Here is an 18,409-nt window from a genome sequence, read left to right as displayed (position 1 = left end):
GTCCTTGTACAGCTGTGACCTCATGGAAAGGTCAGTTTGGGTCAAGAAGCCAATCACTTGCATCTTCTGTATGACTGTACACCCCCTGAGGGTGGAGAAATGATGCACCATGTCTGTTGTGAGTGCTAAACCAGTCCAGTTTAATGTTGGAGGACTTTAAGGCATCCTTTCGCAGCGGCATTTTCATAGTCTATGAGGTTTTACTGAGACGTGATTATTGCTGGTTGAAAACTTTACCCAATACCCCGCCGGATGACTTGAAATATAGTCAGCTCTGGCAATTTTTGTCAGTCTCATGGGAGACTTTACCTTGTGTATGAATATTAAAGCCAGTTGACATAGGTAAGTGAGAACTATTAGTATCTTGTTATAAGTATTTATCCAATGTTGTCCTAGTTCAGCAGAATGATCAAATTAGCCTGTCCAAATGGTGCAGTACTTTCAGCTGTAATGCAATGGCCAAATCTGCAGTTCCTGGAATGGCCGCTTGATGCTGGCTGCAAAAGTCATTCAGTCACCATTGACTTCTGTTCTGAAATGCCTACATTTACAGCAGAAGCAACCATGCTCACAGCTTAGTACTAGAAAACAGGTTTGGTCCCTTCTGAAAAATTTCTGGCTGCAAAAGTCATTCAGTCACCATTGACTTCTATTCTGAAATGCCCACATTTACAGCAGAAGCAACCATGCTCACAGCTTAGTACTAGAAAACAAGTTTGGTCCCTACTGACAAATTTCCTGTCCATTACAATGACATAGTGGTTAAAATAAACAGTTTTCAACAGTTTTAAGGTTCTGTTTTATTGAGGAGTGGACGGCTTTGAGTGACAGGTAGATGCATCACATATTCTGTGGCTGACATAGACTGAAGACTTCATTTGCCTAGCAATAACTCATTGAAGACATATAGATCATGTTTCATATGGCTTATGGTCCTTGTACAGCTGTGACCTCATGGAAAGGTCAGTTTGGGTCAAGAAGCCAATCACTTGCATCTTCTGTATGACTGTACACCCCCTGAGGGTGGAGAAATGATGGACCATGTCTGTTGTGAGTGCTAAACCAGGTCCAGTTTAATGTTGGAGGACTTTAGGCATCCTTTCGCAGCGGCATTTTCATAGTCTATGAGGTTTTACTGAGACGTGATTATTGCTGGTTGAAAACTTTACCCAATACCCCGCCGGGATGACTTGAAATATAGTCAGCTCTGGCAATTTTTGTCAGTCTCATGGGAGACTTTACCTTGTGTATGAATATTAAAGCCAGTTGACATAGGTAAGTGAGAACTATTAGTATCTTGTTATAAGTATTTATCCAATGTTGTCCTAGTTCAGCAGAATGATCAAATTAGCCTGTCCAAATGGTGCAGTACTTTCAGCTGTAATGCAATGGCCTGATCTGCAGTTCCTGGAATGGCCGCTTGATGCTGGCTGCAAAAGTCATTCAGTCACCATTGACTTCTGTTCTGAAATGCCTACATTTACAGCAGAAGCAACCATGCTCACAGCTTAGTACTAGAAAACAGGTTTGGTCCCTTCTGAAAGATTTCTGGCTGCAAAAGTCATTCAGTCACCATTGACTTCTATTCTGAAATGCCCACATTTACAGCAGAAGCAACCATGCTCACAGCTTAGTACTAGAAAACAAGTTTGGTCCCTACTGACAAATTTCCTGTCCATTACAATGACATAGTGGTTAAAATAAACAGTTTTCAACAGTTTTAAGGCTTAACGTTCTGTTTTATTGAGGAGTGGACGGCTTTGAGTGACAGGTAGATGCATCACATATTCTGTGGCTGACATAGACTGAAGACTTCATTTGCCTAGCAATAACTCATTGAAAACATATAGATCATGTTTCATATGGCTTATGGTCCTTGTACAGCTGTGACCTCATGGAAAGGTCAGTTTGGGTCAAGAAGCCAATCACTTGCATCTTCTGTATGACTGTACACCCCCTGAGGGTGGAGAAATGATGCACCATGTCTGTTGTGAGTGCTAAACCAGGTCCAGTTTAATGTTGGAGGACTTTAGGTCATCCTTTCGCAGCGGCATTTTCATAGTCTATGAGGTTTTACTGAGACGTGATTATTGCTGGTTGAAAACTTTACCCAATACCCCGCCGGGATGACTTGAAATATAGTCAGCTCTGGCAATTTTTGTCAGTCTCATGGGAGACTTTACTTGTGTATGAATATTAAAGCCAGTTGACATAGGTAAGTGAGAACTATTAGTATCTTGTTATAAGTATTTATCCAATGTTGTCCTAGTTCAGCAGAATGATCAAATTAGCCTGTCCAAATGGTGCAGTACTTTCAGCTGTAATGCAATGGCCTGATCTGCAGTTCCTGGAATGGCCGCTTGATGCTGGCTGCAAAAGTCATTCAGTCACCATTGACTTCTGTTCTGAAATGCCCACATTTACAGCAGAAGCAACCATGCTCACAGCTTAGTACTAGAAACAGGTTTGGTCCCTACTGAAAAATTCTGGCTGCAAAAGTCATTCAGTCACCATTGACTTCTATTCTGAAATGCCCACATTTACAGCAGAAGCAAATGCTCACAGCTTAGTACTAGAAAACAAGTTTGGTCCCTACTGACAAATTTCCTGTCCATTACAATGACATAGTGGTTAAAATAAACAGTTTTCAACAGCTTAACGTTCTGTTTTATTGAGGAGTGGACGGCTTTGAGTGACAGGTAGATGCATCACATATTCTGTGGCTGACATAGACTGAAGACTTCATTTGCCTAGCAATAACTCATTGAAAACATATAGATCATGTTTCATATGGCTTATGGTCCTTGTACAGCTGTGACCTCATGGAAAGGTCAGTTTGGGTCAAGAAGCCAATCACTTGCATCTTCTGTATGACTGTACACCCCCTGAGGGTGGAGAAATTATGCACCATGTCTGTTGTGAGTGCTAAACCAGGTCCAGTTTAATGTTGGAGGACTTTAGTCATCCTTTCGCAGCGGCATTTTCATAGTCTATGAGGTTTTACTGAGACGTGATTATTGCTGGTTGAAAACTTTACCCAATACCCCGCCGGGATGACTTGAAATATAGTCAGCTCTGGCAATTTTTGTCAGTCTCATGGGAGACTTTACCTTGTGTATGAATATTAAAGCCAGTGGACATAGGTAAGTGAGAACTATTAGTATCTTGTTATAAGTATTTATCCAATGTTGTCCTAGTTCAGCAGAATGATCAAATTAGCCTGTCCAAATGGTGCAGTACTTTCAGCTGTAATGCAATGGCCTGATCTGCAGTTCCTGGAATGGCCGCTTGATGCTGGCTGCAAAAGTCATTCAGTCACCATTGACTTCTGTTCTGAAATGCCTACATTTACAGCAGAAGCAACCATGCTCACAGCTTAGTACTAGAAAACAGGTTTGGTCCCTTCTGAAAAAATTTCTGGCTGCAAAAGTCATTCAGTCACCATTGACTTCTATTCTGAAATGCCCACATTTACAGCAGAAGCAACCATGCTCACAGCTTAGTACTAGAAAACAAGTTTGGTCCCTACTGACAAATTTCCTGTCCATTACAATGACATAGTGGTTAAAATAAACAGTTTTCAACAGTTTTAAGGCTTAATGTTCTGTTTTATTGAGGAGTGGACGGCTTTGAGTGACAGGTAGATGCATCACATATTCTGTGGCTGACATAGACTGAAGACTTCATTTGCCTAGCAATAACTCATTGAAGACATATAGATCATGTTTCATATGGCTTATGGTCCTTGTACAGCTGTGACCTCATGGAAAGGTCAGTTTGGGTCAAGATGCCAATCACTTGCATCTTCTGTATGACTGTACACCCCCTGAGGGTGGAGAAATGATGGACCATGTCTGTTGTAAGTGCTAAACCAGGTCCAGTTTAATGTTGGAGGACTTTGGAGCATCCTTTCGCAGCGGCATTTTCATAGTCTATGAGGTTTTACTGAGACGTGATTATTGCTGGTTGAAAACTTTACCCAATACCCCGCCGGGATGACTTGAAATATAGTCAGCTCTGGCAATTTTTGTCAGTCTCATGGGAGACTTTACCTTGTGTATGAATATTAAAGCCAGTGGACATAGGTAAGTGAGAACTATTAGTATCTTGTTATAAGTATTTATCCAATGTTGTCCTAGTTCAGCAGAATGATCAAATTAGCCTGTCCAAATGGTGCAGTACTTTCAGCTGTAATGCAATGGCCAAATCTGCAGTTCCTGGAATGGCCGCTTGATGCTGGCTGCAAAAGTCATTCAGTCACCATTGACTTCTGTTCTGAAATGCCTACATTTACAGCAGAAGCAACCATGCTCACAGCTTAGTACTAGAAAACAGGTTTGGTCCCTACTGAAAAAATTCTGGCTGCAAAAGTCATTCAGTCACCATTGACTTCTATTCTGAAATGCCCACATTTACAGCAGAAGGAAGAATGCTCACAGCTTAGTACTAGAAAACAAGTTTGGTCCCTACTGACAAATTTCCTGTCCATTACAATGACATAGTGGTTAAAATAAACAGTTTTCAACCGCTTAACGTTCTGTTTTATTGAGGAGTGGACGGCTTTGAGTGACAGGTAGATGCATCACATATTCTGTGGCTGACATAGACTGAAGACTTCATTTGCCTAGCAATAACTCATTGAAAACATATAGATCATGTTTCATATGGCTTATGGTCCTTGTACAGCTGTGACCTCATGGAAAGGTCAGTTTGGGTCAAGAAGCCAATCACTTGCATCTTCTGTATGACTGTACACCCCCTGAGGTTGGAGAAATTATGCACCATGTCTGTTGTGAGTGCTAAACCAGGTCCAGTTTAATGTTGGAGGACTTTAGGGCATCCTTTCGCAGCGGCATTTTCATAGTCTATGAGGTTTTACTGAGACGTGATTATTGCTAGTTGAAAACTTTACCCAATACCCCGCCGGGATGACTTGAAATATAGTCAGCTCTGGCAATTTTTGTCAGTCTCATGGGAGACTTTACGTTGTGTATGAATATTAAAGCCTGTTGACATAGGTAAGTGAGAACTATTAGTATCTTGTTATAAGTATTTATCAAATGTTGTCCTAGTTCAGCAGAATGATCAAATTACCCTGCCCAAATGGTGCAGTACTTTCAGCTGTAATGCAATGGCCTGATCTGCAGTTCCTCGAATGGCCGCTTGATGCTGGCTGCAAAAGTCATTCAGTCACCATTGACTTCTGTTCTGAAATGCCTACATTTACAGCAGAAGCAACCATGCTCACAGCTTGGTACTAGAAAACAAGTTTGGTCCCTACTGACAAATTTCCTGTCCATTACAATGACATAGTGGTTAAAATAAACAGTTTTCAACAGCTTAACGTTCTGTTTTATTGAGGAGTGGACGGCTTTGAGTGACAGGTAGATGCATCACATATTCTGTGGCTGACATAGACTGAAGACTTCATTTGCCTAGCAATAACTCATTGAAGACATATAGATCATGTTTCATATGGCTTATGGTCCTTGTACAGCTGTGACCTCATGGAAAGGTCAGTTTGGGTCAAGAAGCCAATCACTTGCATCTTCTGTATGACTGTACACCCCCTGAGGGTGGAGAAATGATGGACCATGTCTGTTGTGAGTGCTAAACCAGGTCCAGTTTAATGTTGGAGGACTTTAAGTCATCCTTTCGCAGCGGCATTTTCATAGTCTATGAGGTTTTACTGAGACGTGATTATTGCTAGTTGAAAACTTTACCCAATACCCCGCCGGGATGACTTGAAATATAGTCAGCTCTGGCAATTTTTGTCAGTCTCATGGGAGACTTTACCTTGTGTACGAATATTAAAGCCAGTGGACATAGGTAAGTGAGAACTATTAGTATCTTGTTATAAGTATTTATCCAATGTTGTCCTAGTTCAGCAGAATGATCAAATTAGCCTGTCCAAATGGTGCAGTACTTTCAGCTGTAATGCAATGGCCTGATCTGCAGTTCCTGGAATGGCCGCTTGATGCTGGCTGCAAAAGTCATTCAGTCACCATTGACTTCTGTTCTGAAATGCCTACATTTACAGCAGAAGCAACCATGCTCACAGCTTAGTACTAGAAAACAGGTTTGGTCCCTTCTGAAAAAAATTCTGGCTGCAAAAGTCATTCAGTCACCATTGACTTCTATTCTGAAATGCCCACATTTACAGCAGAAGCAACCATGCTCACAGCTTAGTACTAGAAAACAAGTTTGGTCCCTACTGACAAATTTCCTGTCCATTACAATGACATAGTGGTTAAAATAAACAGTTTTCAACAGCTTAACGTTCTGTTTTATTGAGGAGTGGACGGCTTTGAGTGACAGGTAGATGCATCACATATTCTGTGGCTGACATAGACTGAAGACTTCATTTGCCTAGCAATAACTCATTGAAAACATATAGATCATGTTTCATATGGCTTATGGTCCTTGTACAGCTGTGACCTCATGGAAAGGTCAGTTTTGGTCAAGAAGCCAATCACTTGCATCTTCTGTATGACTGTACACCCCCTGAGGGTGGAGAAATATGGCACCATGTCTGTTGTGAGTGCTAAACCAGTCCAGTTTAATGTTGGAGGACTTTAGGGCATCCTTTCGCAGCGGCATTTTCATAGTCTATGAGGTTTTACTGAGACGTGATTATTGCTGGTTGAAAACTTTACCCAATACCCCGCCGGGATGACTTGAAATATAGTCAGCTCTGGCAATTTTTGTCAGTCTCATGGGAGACTTTACCTTGTGTATGAATATTAAAGCCAGTGGACATAGGTAAGTGAGAACTATTAGTATCTTGTTATAAGTATTTATCCAATGTTGTCCTAGTTCAGCAGAATGATCAAATTAGCCTGTCCAAATGGTGCAGTACTTTCAGCTGTAATGCAATGGCCAAATCTGCAGTTCCTGGAATGGCCGCTTGATGCTGGCTGCAAAAGTCATTCAGTCACCATTGACTTCTGTTCTGAAATGCCTACATTTACAGCAGAAGCAACCATGCTCACAGCTTAGTACTAGAAAACAGGTTTGGTCCCTTCTGAAAAATTTCTGGCTGCAAAAGTCATTCAGTCACCATTGACTTCTATTCTGAAATGCCCACATTTACAGCAGAAGCAACCATGCTCACAGCTTAGTACTAGAAAACAAGTTTGGTCCCTACTGACAAATTTCCTGTCCATTACAATGACATAGTGGTTAAAATAAACAGTTTTCAACAGTTTTAAGGCTTAATGTTGTGTTTTATTGAGGAGTGGACGGCTTTGAGTGACAGGTAGATGCATCACATATTCTGTGGCTGACATAGACTGAAGACTTCATTTGCCTAGCAATAACTCATTGAAGACATATAGATCATGTTTCATATGGCTTATGGTCCTTGTACAGCTGTGACCTCATGGAAAGGTCAGTTTGGGTCAAGAAGCCAATCACTTGCATCTTCTGTATGACTGTACACCCCCTGAGGGTGGAGAAATGATGGACCATGTCTGTTGTAAGTGCTAAACCAAGTCCAGTTTAATGTTGGAGGAGTTTGGAGCATCCTTTCGCAGCGGCATTTTCATAGTCTATGAGGTTTTACTGAGACGTGATTATTGCTGGTTGAAAACTTTACCCAATACCCCGCCGGGATGACTTGAAATATAGTCAGCTCTGGCAATTTTTGTCAGTCTCATGGGAGACTTAACTTTGTGTATGAATATTAAAGCCAGTGGACATAGGTAAGTGAGAACTATTTGTATATTGTTATAAGTATTTATCCAATGTTGTCCTAGTTCAGCAGAATGATCAAATTAGCCTGTCCAAATGGTGTAGTACTTTCAGCTGTAATGCAATGGCCTGATCTGCAGTTCCTGGAATGGCCGCTTGATGCTGGCTGCAAAAGTCATTCAGTCACCATTGACTTCTATTCTGAAATGCCCACATTTACAGCAGAAGCAACCATGCTCACAGCTTAGTACTAGAAAACAAGTTTGGTCCCTACTGACAAATTTCCTGTCCATTACAATGACATAGTGGTTAAAATAAACAGTTTTCAACAGCTTAACGTTCTGTTTTATTGAGGAGTGGACGGCTTTGAGTGACAGGTAGATGCATCACATATTCTGTGGCTGACATAGACTGAAGACTTCATTTGCCTAGCAATAACTCATTGAAGACATATAGATCATGTTTCATATGGCTTATGGTCCTTGTACAGCTGTGACCTCATGGAAAGGTCAGTTTGGGTCAAGAAGCCAATCACTTGCATCTTCTGTATGACTGTACACCCCCTGAGGGTGGAGAAATGATGGACCATGTCTGTTGTGAGTGCTAAACCAGGTCCAGTTTAATGTTGGAGGACTTTAAGTCATCCTTTCGCAGCGGCATTTTCATAGTCTATGAGGTTTTACTGAGACGTGATTATTGCTAGTTGAAAACTTTACCCAATACCCCGCCGGGATGACTTGAAATATAGTCAGCTCTGGCAATTTTTGTCAGTCTCATGGGAGACTTTACCTTGTGTACGAATATTAAAGCCAGTGGACATAGGTAAGTGAGAACTATTAGTATCTTGTTATAAGTATTTATCCAATGTTGTCCTAGTTCAGCAGAATGATCAAATTAGCCTGTCCAAATGGTGCAGTACTTTCAGCTGTAATGCAATGGCCTGATCTGCAGTTCCTGGAATGGCCGCTTGATGCTGGCTGCAAAAGTCATTCAGTCACCATTGACTTCTGTTCTGAAATGCCTACATTTACAGCAGAAGCAACCATGCTCACAGCTTAGTACTAGAAAACAGGTTTGGTCCCTTCTGAAAAGATTTCTGGCTGCAAAAGTCATTCAGTCACCATTGACTTCTATTCTGAAATGCCTACATTTACAGCAGAAGCAACCATGCTCACAGCTTGGTACTAGAAAACAAGTTTGGTCCCTACTGACAAATTTCCTGTCCATTACAATGACATAGTGGTTAAAATAAACAGTTTTCAACAGTTTTAAGGCTTAACGTTCTGTTTTATTGAGGAGTGGACGGCTTTGAGTGACAGGTAGATGCATCACATATTCTGTGGCTGACATAGACTGAAGACTTCATTTGCCTAGCAATAACTCATTGAAAACATATAGATCATGTTTCATATGGCTTATGGTCCTTGTACAGCTGTGACCTCATGGAAAGGTCAGTTTTGGTCAAGAAGCCAATCACTTGCATCTTCTGTATGACTGTACACCCCCTGAGGGTGGAGAAATTATGCACCATGTCTGTTGTGAGTGCTAAACCAGGTCCAGTATAATGTTGGAGGACTTTAAGTCAGCCTTTCGCAGCGGCATTTTCATAGTCTATGAGGTTTTACTGAGACGTGATTATTGCTGGTTGAAAACTTTACCCAATACCCCGCCGGGATGACTTGAAATATAGTCAGCTCTGGCAATTTTTGTCAGTCTCATGGGAGACTTTACGTTGTGTATGAATATTAAAGCCTGTTGACATAGGTAAGTGAGAACTATTAGTATCTTGTTATAAGTATTTATCAAATGTTGTCCTAGTTCAGCAGAATGATCAAATTACCCTGCCCAAATGGTGCAGTACTTTCAGCTGTAATGCAATGGCCTGATCTGCAGTTCCTCGAATGGCCGCTTGATGCTGGCTGCAAAAGTCATTCAGTCACCATTGACTTCTGTTCTGAAATGCCTACATTTACAGCAGAAGCAACCATGCTCACAGCTTGGTACTAGAAAACAGGTTTGGTCAATACTGAAAAAAATTCTGGCTGCAAAAGTCATTCAGTCACCATTGACTTCTATTCTGAAATGCCACATTTACAGCAGAAGCAAAATGCTCACAGCTTAGTACTAGAAAACAAGTTTGGTCCCTACTGACAATTTCCTGTCCATTACAATGACATAGTGTTTAAATAAACAGTTTTCAACCGCTTAACGTTCTGTTTTATTGAGGAGTGGACGGCTTTGAGTGACAGGTAGATGCATCACATATTCTGTGGCTGACATAGACTGAAGACTTCATTTGCCTAGCAATAACTCATTGAAAACATATAGATCATGTTTCATATGGCTTATGGTCCTTTACAGCTGTGACCTCATGGAAAGGTCATTTTGGTCAAGAAGCCAATCACTTGCATCTTCTGTATGACTGTACACCCCCTGAGGTTGAGAAATTATGCACCATGTCTGTTGTGAGTGCTAAACCAGTCCAGTTTAATGTTGGAGGACTTTAGCATCCTTTCGCAGCGGCATTTTCATAGTCTATGAGGTTTACTGAGACGTGATTATTGCTGGTTGAAAACTTTACCCAATACCCCGCCGGGATGACTTGAAATATAGTCAGCTCTGGCAATTTTTGTCAGTCTCATGGGAGACTTTACTTTGTGTAATATTAAAGCCTTTGACATAGGTAAGTGAGAACTATTAGTATCTTCCATCCATCCATCCATCTTCATCCGCTTATCCGTATCGTGTCCGCGGGGGCAGCAGCTCCTTAGGGGACCCCAAACTTCCCTTCCCGAGCCACATCACCAGCTTGACTGGGGGATCCCTAGGCGTTCCCAGGCCACAGTTGGAGATATAATCTCTCCACCTAGTCCTGGTCTTCCCCGAGCCTCCTCCCCAGCTGTGACGTTTCCTGGACACCTCCCTGGGATGCCCCATGAGGCATCCTTACCATCATGCCCAACCACCTCAACTGGCTCCTTTCGCGCGAGGAGCAGTGGCTCGCTTCCGAGCTCCTCTCGATGACTGAGCTTCTCACCCTTATCTCTAAAGGGAGACGCCAGCCCCCCTCCTGAGGACCCCATTTCGGCCGCTTGTTCCCTATTAGTAAATCTTGTTATAAGTTTTATCAAATGTTGTCCTAGTTCAGCAGAATGATCAAATTACCCTGCCCAAATGGTGCAGTACTTTCAGCTGTAATGCAATGGCCTGATCTGCAGTTCCTCAAGGCCGCTTGATGCTGGCTGCAAAAGTCATTCAGTCACCTTGACGTTCTTCTGAAAATGCCTACATTACAGCAGAGCAACCATGCTCCAGCTTGTGTACTAGAAACAGTTTGGTCAATACTGAAAAAAATTCCTGGCTGCAAAAGTCTTCAGTCACCTTGACTTCTATTCTGAAATGCCCACATTTACAGCAGAAGCAACCATGCTCACAGCTTAGTACTAGAAAACAAGTTTGTCCCTACTGACAAATTACCTGTCCATTACAATGACATAGTGGTTAAAATAAACATTTTCAACAGCTTAACGTTCTGTTTTATTGAGGAGTGGACGGCTTTGAGTGACAGGTAGATGCATCACATATTCTGTGGCTGACATAGACTGAAGACTTCATTTGCCTAGCAATAACTCATTGAAGAATATAGATCATGTTTCATATGGCTTATGGTCCTTGTACAGCTGTGACCTCATGGAAAGGTCAGTTTGGGTCAAGAGCCAATCACTTGCATCTTCTGTATGACTGTACACCCCCTGAGGGTGGAGAAATGATGGACCATGTCTGTTGTAAGTGCTAAACCAGGTCCAGTTTAATGTTGGAGGACTTAAGTCATCCTTTCGCAGCGGCATTTTCATAGTCTATGAGGTTTTACTGAGACGTGATTATTGCTGGTTGAAAACTTTACCCAATACCCCGCCGGGATGACTTGAAATATAGTCAGCTCTGGCAATTTTTGTCAGTCTCATGGGAGACTTTACTCTGTGTATGAATATTAAAGCCAGTTGACATAGGTAAATGAAACTATTAGTATCTTGTTATAAGTATTTATCCAATGTTGTCCTAGTTCAGCAGAATGATCAATTAGCCTGTCCAAATGGTGCAGTACTTTCAGCTGTAATGCAATGGCCTGATCTGCAGTTCCTGGAATGGCCGCTTGATGCTGGCTGCAAAAGTCCCTTCAGTCACCATTGACTTCTATTCTGAAATCCCACATTTACAGCAGAAGCAACCATGCTCACAGCTTAGTACTAGAAAACAAGTTTGGTCCCTACTGACAAATTTCCTGTCCATTACAATGACATAGTGGTTAAAATAAACAGTTTTCACAGCTTAACGTTCTGTTTTATTGAGGAGTGGACGGCTTTGAGTGACAGGTAGATGCATCACATATTCTGTGGCTGACATAGACTGAAGACTTCATTTGCCTAGCAATAACTCATTGAAGACATATAGATCATGTTTCATATGGCTTATGGTCCTTGTACAGCTGTGACCTCATGGAAAGGTCAGTTTGGGTCAAGAAGCCAATCACTTGCATCTTCTGTATGACTGTACACCCCTGAGGGTGGAGAAATGATGCACCATGTCTGTTGTAAGTGCTAAACCAGTCCAGTTTAATGTTGGAGGGACTTTAGTCATCCTTTCGGAGCGGCATTTTTATAGTCTATGAGGTTTTACTGAGACGTGATTATTGCTGGTTGAAAACTTACCCATACCCCCGCCGGATGACTAAATATAGTCAGCTCTGGCAATTTTTGTCAGTCTCATGGGAGACTTTACCTTGTGTATGAATATTAAAGCCTGTTGACATAGGTAAGTGAGAACTATTATAGTATCTTGTTATAAGTATTTTATCCAATGTTGTCCTAGTTCAGCAGAATGATCAATTCCTGTCCAAATGGTGCAGTACTTTCAGCTGTAATGCAATGCCTGATCTGCAGTTCCTGGAGGCCCGCTGATGCTGGCTGCAAAAGTCATTCAGTCACCATTGACTTCTATTCTGAAATGCCCACATTTACAGCAGAAGGAAGAATGCTCACAGCTTAGTACGAAAACAAGTTTGGTCCCTACTGACAAATTTCCTGTCCATTACAATGACATAGTGGTTAAATAAACAGTTTTCAACAGCTTAACGTTCTGTGTTTTATTGAGGAGTGGACGGCTTTGAGTGACAGGTAGATGCATCACATATTCTGTGCTGACATAGACTGAAGACTTCATTTGCCTAGCAATAACTCATTGAAGACATATAGATCATGTTTCATATGGCTTATTGTCCTTGTACAGCTGTGACCTCATGGAAAGGTCAGTTTGGGTCAAGAAGCCAATCACTTGCATCTTCTGTATGACTGTACACCCCCTGAGGGTGGAAAATGATGGACCATGTCTGTTGTAAGTGCTAAACCAGGTCCAGTTTAATGTGGAGGACTTTAAGTCATCCTTTCGCAGCGGCATTTTCATAGTCTATGAGGGTTTACTGAGACGATTATTGCTGGTTGAAAACTTTACCCAATACCCCGCCGGATGACTTGAAATATAGTCAGCTCTGGCAATTTTTGTCAGTCTCATGGGAGACTTTACCTTGTGTATGAATATTAAAGCCAGTTGGCATAGGTAAGTGAGAACTATTAGTATCTTGTTATAATTATTTATCCAATGTTGTCCTAGTTCCGCAGAATGATCAAATTAGCCTGTCCAAATGGTGCAGTACTTTCAGCTGTAATGCAATGGCCTGATCTGCAGTTCCTGGAATGGCCGCTTGATGCTGGCTGCAAAAGTCATTCAGTCACCATTGACTTCTGTTCTGAAATGCCTACATTTACAGCAGAAGCAACCAATACCCCGCCGGGATGACTTGAAATATAGTCAGCTCTGGCAATTTTGTCAGTCTCATGGGAACTTTACCTTGTGTATGAATATTTAAAGCCAGTGGACATAGGTAAGTGAGAACTATTAGTATCTTGTTATAAGTATTTATCCAATGGTGTCCTAGTCAGCAGAATGATCAAATTAGCCTGTCCAAATGGTGTAGTACTTTCAGCTTAATGCAATGGCCTGATCTGCAGTTCCTGGAATGGCCGCTTGATGCTGGCTGCAAAAGTCATTCAGGCACCATTGACTTTTCTATTCTGAAATGCCCACATTTACAGCAGAAGCACCATGCTCACAGCTTAGTACTAGAAAACAGTTTGGTCCCTACTGACAAATTTCCTGTCCATTACAATGACATAGTGGTTAAATAAACAGTTTTTCACAGTTTTAAGGCTTAATGTTCTGTTTTATTGAGAGGGACGCTTTGAGTGACAGGTAGATGCATCCATATTCTGTGGCTGACATAGACTGAAGAATTCGGTCTAGCAATAAATCATTGAAGACATATAGATCATGTTTCATAAGGCTTATGGTCCTTGTACAGCTGTGCCTCATGGAAAGGTCAGTTTGGTCAAGAAGCCATCACTTGCATCTTCTGTATGACTGTACAACCCCCTGAGGTTGGAGAAATGATGGACCATGTCTGTTGTGATGCTAAACCAGGTCCAGTATAATGTTGGAGGACTTCAAGTCATCCTTTCGCAGCGGCATTTTCATAGTCTATGAGGTTTTACTGAGACGTGATTATTGCTGGTTGAAAACTTTACCCATACCCCCCGGGAAGACTTGAATATAGTCAGTTCTGACAATTTTTGTCAGTCTCATGGAGACTTTACTTTCTGTATGAAATTAAAGCCAGTTGACATAGGTAAGTGAGAAATATTAGTATCTTGTTAAAGTATTTATCCAATGTTGTCCTAGTTCAGCAGAATGATCAAATTCCCCTGTCCAAATGGTGTAGTACTTTCAGCTGTAATGCAATGGCCAAATCTGCAGTTCCTGGAATGGCCGCTTGATGCTGGCTGCAAAAGTCATTCAGTCACCATTGACTTCTGTTCTAAATGCCTACATTTACAGCAGAAGCAACCATGCTCACGCTTAGTACTAGAAAAAAGGTGGTCCCTTCTGAAAAGATTTCTGGCTGCAAAAGTCATTCAGTCACCATTGACTTCTATTCTGAAATGGCCACATTTACAACAGCAGAGCAACCATGCTCACAGCTTAGTACTAGAAAACAGGTTTGGTCCCTACTGACAAATTTCCTGTCCATTACAATGACATAGTGTTAAAATAAACAGTTTTCAACAGTTTAAGGCTTAATGTCTGTTTTATTGAGGAGTGGATGGCTTTTGAGGGACAGGTAGATGCATCACATATTCTGTGGCTGACATAGACTGAAGACTTCATTTGCCTAGCATAACTCTTTGAAAACATATAGATCATGTTTCATATGCTTATGGTCCTTGTACGCTGTGACCTCATGGAAAGGTCATTTTTGGTCAAGAAGCCAATCACTTGCATCTTCTGTATGACTGTACAACCCCTGAGGGTGGAGAAATTATGCACCATGTCTGTTGTGAGTGCTAAACCAGGTCCAGTTTAATGTTGGAGGACTTTAGGGCATCCTTTTGCAGCGGCATTTTCATAGTCTATGAGGTTTTACTGAGACGTGATTATTGCTGGTTGAAAACTTTACCAATACCCCCGGGGATGACTTGAAATATAGTCAGCTCTGGCAATTTTTGTCAGTCTCATGGGAGTCTTTACTTTTGGTATGAAAATAAAGCCAGTTTACATAGGTAAGTGAGAACTATTAGTTTCTTGTTATAAGTATTTATCCAATGTTGTCCTAGTTCAGCAGAATGATCAAATTACCCTGTCCAAATGGTGTAGTACTTTCAGCTGTAATGCAATGGCCTGATCTGCGTTCCTGGAATGGCCGCTTGATGCGGCTGCAAAAGTCATTGGGCGTTTCTCAATATGGTTCTTCTATGGACTTGTGTCCTTGTTTTCTTGGAAACGTCATGTGTGGGCCAAAGTACTGACCCAATCCACAAGTTAACATTCGCCAAGAACAGTTAAATCCCCCGATGTGATCTCGACACGCCCATTTACCGAGGATACATCGGATGGTAACTTGTGTGAACTTGCCGGGCAGGTATCCCAGCATTCAATTCGGGTGTAAAGCGCTTATGGTTTCCGGTACATATTTTTCACAATTTACGTCTATTATTAAATCAATAATTTCATTTTAAGATGTTTTAAAGTCGAGAAATCAGCGGTGTGGATTTTGAATAGGCAGTTCAACGAAAAATTGATGGTGAAATAAAAAAGCCTTCGGAGTTTGAAAGCTCCGCAAACCCCGGCGGGCGAGCTTGCTACGCCAGCCGGGAATGACTCCACACGACGGTCAGTCAGTCAGCTCACAGACCCCTCTGGCCCCACGTCTAGGACAGACCCCTCTGGCCCCACATTTAGACAGACCGTGCAGCAAGCCAGGTCTAAGATATTGTAAGATATTTTAAACATTTTTTTCCGCTGTCATATATATATCTGTCCTCCTCATCCTGGCTCTCCTCCCTCTCGGGCTCCTCTTCTGCTCTCGGTAAAGTAACCGACGCAGTGACTACTTACCCAGTCCCTCTATAATTTTAATGCCTATTTAACGTTCTTTTCTGCTTTCAATTAATTGAATCCCGAACAATGTTGAAGGATTTTTTTCCCCGCCGTTGTTTCTTTATTATGTAGTTATTGGCCCGTGATCTTAATAGCACTTGAAATGAAAACCTGGAAGACTGGAAAAACAAAACCACAAGGCGTGTGAAGGGTTACCCTCCATGCTTTATTATGAATCACACATCAAAGCTAACTATAAAGTGGCAGCCCCCTCTACGCTGGGGGTGGTTGCGCAATAACGGGAGAACCCTTCGTCTCAAAACTGTCAACAGCGTTTTGTGTTCTTCTGAACTTGCGAGTTCAGTCTTCCAGGTACAGCTAGCAAGTACGGTCTCCCAAGAAACACAGTCCGTTCTTTGCTTACTTGGTATTGAGAAACGCCCATTCAGTCACCATTGACTTCTGTTCTGAAATGCCCACCTTTACAGCAGAAGCAACCCAGCTTAGTACTAGAAAACCGGTTTGGTCCCTTCTGAAAGATTTCTGGCTGCAAAAGTCATTCAGTCCCCATTGACTTCTATTCTGAAATGCCCACATTTACAGCAGAAGGAAGAAGCTTCACAGCTTTAGTACTAGAAAACAGGTTTGGTCCCTACTGACAAATTTCCTTCCATTACAATGACATAGTGGTTAAAAAATAACGGTTTTCAACAGCTTAACGTTCTGTTTTATTGAGGAGTGGACGGCTTTGAGTGACAGGTAGATGCATCCCATATTCTGTGGCTGACATAGACTGAAGACTTCATTTGCCTAGCATACCATTGAAAACATATAGATCATTTTTTCTATGGCTTATGGTCCTGGTACAGCTGTGACCTCATGGAAAGGTCAGTTTGGGTCAAGAAGCAATCACTTGCATCTTCTGTATGACTGTACACCCCCTGAGGTTGGAGAAATGATGGACCATGTCTGTTGTGGGTGCTAAACCAGGTCCAGTTAAAGTTGGAGGACTTTATGGCATCCTTTCGCAGCGGCAATTTTCATAGTCTATGAGGTTTACTGAGACGTGATTATTGCTGGTTGAAAACTTTACCCAATACCCCGCCGGAATGACTTGAAATATAGTCAGCTCTGGCAATTTTTGTCAGTCTCATGGGAGACTTACCTTGTGTATGAATATTAAAGCCGTTGACATAGGTAAGTGAGAACTATTAGTATCTTGTTATAAGTATTTATCCAATGTTGTCCTAGTCAGCAGAATGAGCAATTACCCTGTCCAAATGGTGTAGTACTTCAGCTGTAATGCAATGGCCTGATCTGCAGTTCCTGGAATGGCCGCTTGATGCTGGCTGCAAAAGTCATTCAGTCACCATTTACTTCTGTTCTGAAATGCCCACCTTTACAGCAGAAGCAACCATGCTCACAGCTTAGTACTCGAAAACAGGTTTGGTCCCTACTGAAAAAGATTCTGGCTGCAAGTCATTCAGTCACCATTGACTTCTATTCTGAAATGCCTACATTACAGCAGAAGCAACCATGCTCAAGCTTAGTACTAGAAAACAAGTTTGGTCCCTACTGACAAATTTCCTGTCCATTACAATGACATAGTGTTAAAATAAACATTTTTCAACAGTTTAGGCTTAATGTTCTGTTTTATTGGAGTGGACGGCTTTGAGTGACAGGTAGATGCATCACATATTCTGTGGCTGACATAGACTGAAGACTTCTTTGTCTAGCATAAAATCATTGAAGACATATAGATCATGTTTCATATGGCTTATGGTCCTTGTACAGCTGTGACCTCATGGAAAGGTCAGTTGGGTCAAGAAGCCAATCTCTTGCATCTTCTGTATGACTGTACACCCCTGAGGGTGGAGAAATGATGGACCATGTCTGTTGTGAATGCTAAACCTGGTCCAGTTAATGTGGCGGAGTTTTGAGCATCCTTTCGCATTGGCGTTTTCATAGTCAATGAGGTTCTATTGAGATGTGATTATTGCTGTTGAAAAACTTTACCCAATACCCTGCTGGGATGACTTGAATATAGTCAGCTCTGGCAATTTTTGTCAGTCTTATGGAGATGGGTATGGCTATAGCCTGGAGCGTCCCATGTCATTCGTCCTGTCTCATACCGTCTCGTCTCATGCGGAGGTGTCCCAACGGTAAATTCAGAGGGTCAAATTACGATTCACAAATATGTTCCAGATGGAGTTACGGGTAAATTCGTGAC

At 41.8% G+C, this 18,409-nt stretch overlaps 19 non-coding genes across 19 annotated transcripts; all 19 read left to right on the top strand.

The window, feature by feature from the left end:
* The first annotated feature begins 163 nt into the window (after positions 1-163).
* On the top strand, positions 164-303 carry LOC116683647 (U4 spliceosomal RNA). The gene has a single exon (XR_004330635.1). It is a non-coding gene; the product is annotated as a U4 spliceosomal RNA (small nuclear RNA).
* A 792-nt stretch (positions 304-1,095) lies between these two features.
* LOC116683660 (U4 spliceosomal RNA) lies at positions 1,096-1,236 on the top strand. The gene has a single exon (XR_004330647.1). It is a non-coding gene; the product is annotated as a U4 spliceosomal RNA (small nuclear RNA).
* Positions 1,237-2,036: 800 nt separating this feature from the next.
* LOC116683659 (U4 spliceosomal RNA) lies at positions 2,037-2,177 on the top strand. Its single transcript, XR_004330646.1, has one exon. It is a non-coding gene; the product is annotated as a U4 spliceosomal RNA (small nuclear RNA).
* Positions 2,178-2,963: 786 nt separating this feature from the next.
* LOC116683658 (U4 spliceosomal RNA) lies at positions 2,964-3,104 on the top strand. The gene has a single exon (XR_004330645.1). It is a non-coding gene; the product is annotated as a U4 spliceosomal RNA (small nuclear RNA).
* Positions 3,105-3,905: 801 nt separating this feature from the next.
* On the top strand, positions 3,906-4,046 carry LOC116683657 (U4 spliceosomal RNA). The gene has a single exon (XR_004330644.1). It is a non-coding gene; the product is annotated as a U4 spliceosomal RNA (small nuclear RNA).
* A 792-nt stretch (positions 4,047-4,838) lies between these two features.
* Positions 4,839-4,979, top strand: LOC116683696 (U4 spliceosomal RNA). Its single transcript, XR_004330681.1, has one exon. It is a non-coding gene; the product is annotated as a U4 spliceosomal RNA (small nuclear RNA).
* A 670-nt stretch (positions 4,980-5,649) lies between these two features.
* Positions 5,650-5,790, top strand: LOC116683684 (U4 spliceosomal RNA). Its single transcript, XR_004330670.1, has one exon. It is a non-coding gene; the product is annotated as a U4 spliceosomal RNA (small nuclear RNA).
* A 792-nt stretch (positions 5,791-6,582) lies between these two features.
* LOC116683656 (U4 spliceosomal RNA) lies at positions 6,583-6,723 on the top strand. Its single transcript, XR_004330643.1, has one exon. It is a non-coding gene; the product is annotated as a U4 spliceosomal RNA (small nuclear RNA).
* An 800-nt stretch (positions 6,724-7,523) lies between these two features.
* On the top strand, positions 7,524-7,664 carry LOC116683655 (U4 spliceosomal RNA). The gene has a single exon (XR_004330642.1). It is a non-coding gene; the product is annotated as a U4 spliceosomal RNA (small nuclear RNA).
* Positions 7,665-8,334: 670 nt separating this feature from the next.
* Positions 8,335-8,475, top strand: LOC116683673 (U4 spliceosomal RNA). Its single transcript, XR_004330659.1, has one exon. It is a non-coding gene; the product is annotated as a U4 spliceosomal RNA (small nuclear RNA).
* Positions 8,476-9,276: 801 nt separating this feature from the next.
* LOC116683621 (U4 spliceosomal RNA) lies at positions 9,277-9,417 on the top strand. The gene has a single exon (XR_004330609.1). It is a non-coding gene; the product is annotated as a U4 spliceosomal RNA (small nuclear RNA).
* A 783-nt stretch (positions 9,418-10,200) lies between these two features.
* Positions 10,201-10,340, top strand: LOC116683626 (U4 spliceosomal RNA). Its single transcript, XR_004330614.1, has one exon. It is a non-coding gene; the product is annotated as a U4 spliceosomal RNA (small nuclear RNA).
* A 1,182-nt stretch (positions 10,341-11,522) lies between these two features.
* LOC116683654 (U4 spliceosomal RNA) lies at positions 11,523-11,663 on the top strand. The gene has a single exon (XR_004330641.1). It is a non-coding gene; the product is annotated as a U4 spliceosomal RNA (small nuclear RNA).
* Positions 11,664-12,328: 665 nt separating this feature from the next.
* Positions 12,329-12,465, top strand: LOC116683643 (U4 spliceosomal RNA). The gene has a single exon (XR_004330631.1). It is a non-coding gene; the product is annotated as a U4 spliceosomal RNA (small nuclear RNA).
* Positions 12,466-13,128: 663 nt separating this feature from the next.
* LOC116683648 (U4 spliceosomal RNA) lies at positions 13,129-13,266 on the top strand. The gene has a single exon (XR_004330636.1). It is a non-coding gene; the product is annotated as a U4 spliceosomal RNA (small nuclear RNA).
* A 990-nt stretch (positions 13,267-14,256) lies between these two features.
* LOC116683652 (U4 spliceosomal RNA) lies at positions 14,257-14,393 on the top strand. The gene has a single exon (XR_004330639.1). It is a non-coding gene; the product is annotated as a U4 spliceosomal RNA (small nuclear RNA).
* Positions 14,394-15,185: 792 nt separating this feature from the next.
* Positions 15,186-15,324, top strand: LOC116683649 (U4 spliceosomal RNA). The gene has a single exon (XR_004330637.1). It is a non-coding gene; the product is annotated as a U4 spliceosomal RNA (small nuclear RNA).
* Positions 15,325-17,198: 1,874 nt separating this feature from the next.
* LOC116683644 (U4 spliceosomal RNA) lies at positions 17,199-17,339 on the top strand. Its single transcript, XR_004330632.1, has one exon. It is a non-coding gene; the product is annotated as a U4 spliceosomal RNA (small nuclear RNA).
* A 782-nt stretch (positions 17,340-18,121) lies between these two features.
* On the top strand, positions 18,122-18,260 carry LOC116683653 (U4 spliceosomal RNA). Its single transcript, XR_004330640.1, has one exon. It is a non-coding gene; the product is annotated as a U4 spliceosomal RNA (small nuclear RNA).
* The last annotated feature ends 149 nt before the right edge of the window (positions 18,261-18,409 follow it).

This window comes from Etheostoma spectabile, unplaced genomic scaffold (assembly GCF_008692095.1).
Source record: "Etheostoma spectabile isolate EspeVRDwgs_2016 unplaced genomic scaffold, UIUC_Espe_1.0 scaffold00019056, whole genome shotgun sequence".
In the NCBI taxonomy this organism is placed as follows: Eukaryota; Metazoa; Chordata; class Actinopteri; order Perciformes; family Percidae; genus Etheostoma; species Etheostoma spectabile.
Note: the sequence above shows the minus strand (reverse complement) of the source record. Positions and strands in the feature narration are given on the sequence as shown.